Here is a 5,221-nt window from a genome sequence, read left to right as displayed (position 1 = left end):
GGTACATTTCTTTGATTTTTCCTCAAGCTTTGTTTTATTTTCTATATTAATGTGGACAAAGGCTTCACAACCAAAAGTCTTTAAAAATGAGTAGTTTACCTTTTTACTTTTCCATGCCTCCTCTAGAATACCACCATCCAAGGAACTTCAAGGCTCTATGTTTATTAGATAAACAACAGTATCTACAGCATCTGCCCAAAATTGTAAAGGCAATCTTGCATGCAATATCATGCACCTTGCATGCTCCATGATTGTCCTATTCGTCCTTTCTGACAAACCATTTTCTTGTGGTGTTCCTGGAACTATCTTCTCTCTACGAATTCCATTCTCTGAACAGTACCTATCAAAATCTTTGTTGCAATATTCACCCCCATTGTCTGATCTAAGACACTTCAACCTTTTTCCTGTCTCATTTTCAACCAAAGCTTTCCATTTCTTGAAAGTATCAAATACATCATATTTATTGTGAATACAATAAATCTAGGTTGTTTTGGTTGCATCATCAATAAAAGTAACATAATAACGAGAGCCACCGAGAGATGATACCTGAGCAGGTTCACATACATCTGTATGCACAAGCTCTAATTTTTTGCTCTTCTTTTCTTTCCCAACTCTAAGGAATCTGACTCTCTTCGATATTCCATAAACACATTTCTCACAGAATTCCAAATCAACATGCTTCAAACCTGGCAAAAAATTTCTTGAGTGAAGAATCTGCATCCCCTTCTCACTCATGTACCTGAGCCTATGATGCCACAATGTCATATCTGCTCCTGTAGAGGTTAAAGCATTAACATAATTAGAAATATCATTACATAAATACAATGTACCAACCTTTTCTCCTTTTTTAATTACCAGGGATCCTTTAGTGACCTTCCAGGTTTTATCTGTAAAAGTAGATACACAACCTTCACCTCCCAACTACCCTATTGAAATTAGATTTTTCTTCAGATCTGGAACATGCCTTACCTCCTTCAATAGCCATTGGTTTCCATTCTTCTATTTTATGAAAACTTTACCCATTCCAATGATTTTACAGGGTTTATCATCACCCAAACAAACCTGTCCAAAATATCCTTGAACATAATCATGAAAATGTTTCCTATCAGGTGTGGCATGGAATAAGGCCCCTGAATCTAACACCCAGGCATCAATAATATTTTCTAATGAAAGAATAAAAACATCTTGCAACACATCACCTGTACATTCACATCATGATTGTTTTCTTATTGCGCGTCTCCTTCTTTTCCCTTCCAAGACTTGTATTCTTTCTTTAGGTGTCCTTTCTTCCCACATTTCCAACACACTATCCCCTATCTAGACTTGGATCTTCCTTTCCTTAACTTACTACGATGTCCTGGTCTCTTTCCTCTTTCCATTTTTATTCCCCTAATCTCTGCAGTTAAAGCATTACTTGATGTCTCATTGGAGTTTTCCGTCGCATTTCCTCGCCAAGGATTGCACTGACAACATCATCAAACTTTAAAGTACTAGATCCAGAGACAGAGTTACTAATGGCAATAACTAAACCATTCCAACTTTTTGGCAATGAGAATAGAAATAACAGAGCCCTAACTTCATCATCAAAAGTTACCCCTACAGAACTTAATTGACCGGTAACTGTATTAAATTCATTTAAATGATCAACAACAGATCCACCTTCTGACATCTTCATATTAAATAAATGATTCATAAGAAATACCTTATTTGAGGCTAAGGGTTTTTTATATAGTTTGGCCAATGCAGAAATTAAACCCTCTGTTGTTGTTTCCTTTGAAATATTAAAAGCTACCGATGCCACTAGGCATAGCCGTATTGTTCCAAGTGCCTTTCTTTCAAGAATATCCCATTCTATGTTTGTCATACTCGTCGAAATCTTTGTCTTTCCGCTCAATGGTATGTACAAATATTTCTAATACAAGTAATATTTCATATGCATCTTCCACAGCTGGTAGTTTTGGTCGTTAAATTTTTCAACCCTAAACCTACCATCTTTCATCATTTCTCCCACTCGAACTAGGAACCCTTCTCTCCTACGATTTTATCAACCAAATATACCTTCGGCTCTGATACCAATTGTTAGAAAAATATGTATTAGAGAGTAATGGAACACATTAAATATTGCAGAAATATACACACAGAAAATGCGTAAAACAAGAGAGACATAGATATACGTGGTTCACCCAATTTGGACTACATCAACAGAGAAACAGCCAATCCTTCCTTTTATATTATCCAGCAAAATTAAGAGATACAACCTACAGCAGATTCGTTTTAATTCCCTCTTCGCTCTCACACAATCTCCTCTCTCTTTCTCGCTCAGAATACACATCTACATAGCCGCAATACAATTCCCTCATATATAGCGAGGGGTTGCCTTCTAGGGCAAAAAAACATAACTTCTACCATCATATTTTTGCCTAATGAACAGCCCAGATTGACTACGAAATTACAACATTTTACAAGGTAATTTTACATCTATTTTTAGCTTCGGGGGCATTTTCCCCGATCCCCCGCTAGGGGGGTGCTCTAAATAATCGTCGTCGCCCCCTCTGGTGGCACGCATAAACCCCATTATGAACTGGGGTCCAATGCAGGGATACCTCTGAATAAAGAAGATAATCATGCACCACACCAAACATTCTAAAAGTTTTGAACTCACCAAATCCAAAATTTTCAAAAGTCCCATTTTAAGAAATTTTTGAACCTCAAGTTTTGTGCTAATGCATTTTTATCAACCATTTACATCACTCACCACTAAATTTCTACTTCCCCCAACTAATAACCATGATGTTTCTCTAATATTCCTCAATAATCACCACATTAGACTAGTTCTGTGTAATCAATCCCCATTCACCAAATATTTGGGTTTCTAAACTTTCTAGATTTATCATGAACCCTATCTAGATTTGGAAAAATCCAAAAGCACTCATTTAACAAACTATACATTTTTAAATCTCCAGATTCCATGTCACCTACCACGATAGGTGACATGGCATCTTCCATGTTCTCTCACTTACACTACCAAGCCACATCATCTTGTCACCTCATCAACATGTCAACATTTCATATGAACTACAACCTACCTTTGTGTCATGTTATATTTCTGTGTTAGCACCTTCCTTCTAGTGGGGTCCAACAGTATCTTCTTAGGATCTATGTAGCATCTATGTGACATGTTGCATTGGTATCCAGATATGGTTTTATTTTTAAGGTTTATGTATAAGAAAATATAGATGTTTGCATGTTCAGATCTCACTATACATCAATTTCCTAGCTCCAAACAATTAATAGGTCCCACTGCTTCCACCAATGGCTCTTTAAAAACTCTACTTCTCATCTCTCTCTTGGCCTTATTAGTGAACCACAAGGACATTGAGCCACTGAGCCACCAGTAAAAGCATTTTTTCATTCGCCTTCATTTTGGTTGGTCTAGTTAATGGGCCATCAACTAACAAAGACCCATTTTTCTGTTAGTGAGCGTCTTTATCAACCAACCACTGGTCTATCAATGGTTCTAAGGAATCCTCCATGAGACTTGAGGCTAGTCCAATGGGTGTACCCCATGCCTAGAACCTAAATCATAAATCCTATCATCCATGTGACAAGGGGATGGGTTATAAACCCTCAATCCCCAAACTTCTAAAATGACCCAAATCCAAGGAACAACTTATGAGTTTCAATTATTTAGCTAAGTTTGTAAATCAGTTACAAGGGGATAAAACTTAATCTAATAGGGAAGAAAACTTTCCCATGCAATTGTAAAGGCTTAGATACCTCCAATATCCTGAGAAGGCATTTTAACACATTTCTCACCATAATTAATTCATCTACAAAAGACAAGGAGATGAGCCATGGCCAACTCCACTACACAACCCAACTGGTTGAGGTCCTCTTACTCCTTTGGATTGCAAAAGCAAACTATCAACTCCATTATCTTACCAATGAGGGCCAGTAATCCATATTACCTTCATGTATACCAAATCCCCTTCATAGGAAATCTTTAAAGTCCCTATGCCACTAATAAGGATACAATATCAGTAGTTCCACTACTCAAGTGACCTAGTGAGGTCTAATCACTTATCATAACATTTAAAGAGCCGTGAAGCTAAAGACAACCTATAAATATAACTTCACAACATTTCATATTTATCATAGGAAAATAATTCAAGGAAATACTTTTGTATGTAAAGGTCATACACAAAGGAAATCATAGCTAATAAACATGCACAATCATGCATTTATCCATCTCATCATTACAACATATCCTCTAGCTAGCATAGCAATATTTATGAGACACTGGACAAAAATTCCATTTCATTAACAAAGAAGCTAAATACACTTATATGTTCAAATAAGTTTGTTGGAAACTGAAGAAGGGAAAGTCACTCTCCACCCAACTATAAGCTTAGCTACACTAGGTTTTTCTTGCAATTGATTTCCCTTGAGCCAAATCCAATTCTTAAAGAGGAAGAATCACTCATGTAATTTCATGGATTTATTAGGGTAGAGAAAATGAAGCCAAATATCCTTCATACATAGGAATTTAGTATGCTACCTTCCAGCCATTGAACTAGAGCTTGTTATATTTCACAATGTTTCCATGGTGGGCCTATATAGCACAGATATATCCCTTCACTAAGCCAATAGTCCCTCGATACTTCCCAATATTTGTGCTTATCATGCATATACCTAGAAAAACTTCCCTATCTAGTGCTTATCGTATATCGATCCAACAAAAAATTCACAGCAAATTCCATCAAGCCCTCTAGCTCTAATTGATAGCTACAACATTAAGTTCCTAAACAATCAGGCAACCGCAACTCCACATGGGCTGCTACATCTTAGAAGGATTTTTCCTCAGCTTTTATTCTCATCCACAATCTTACAATCCATTTTCAATTTTTTGGTTCATCCAAAGGTAATTGGGGTTTCTCACACACTTCTCTGCAATTCCTTCTACTCACTCCACACACCTAACTACTCTCTCAATTTTGATGCCATCCCCATGCATGCTTACCATTCTGAGAACTCAAGGTTCTTCCAGGATTGCATGGTTAATTCAGAAAATTCCTGAGGGTACATTTCCCACACCTCTCAGAAATCCTACACCATTCCCCATTCTTTTCTCATAATTAAAAGACATTGGTGTTTCATCTACCAAATCTATAATTTTGGAAAAAAATGGAAAAATAGGATATTAAATCTAGGAAAATAGAAG

The sequence above is a fragment of the Pinus tabuliformis genome, chromosome 7 (assembly GCF_031772625.1).
Source record: "Pinus tabuliformis cultivar Carrire ecotype Pingquan chromosome 7, CPIR1, whole genome shotgun sequence".
In the NCBI taxonomy this organism is placed as follows: Eukaryota; Viridiplantae; Streptophyta; class Pinopsida; order Pinales; family Pinaceae; genus Pinus; species Pinus tabuliformis.
This window is presented reverse-complemented; position numbering follows the sequence as displayed.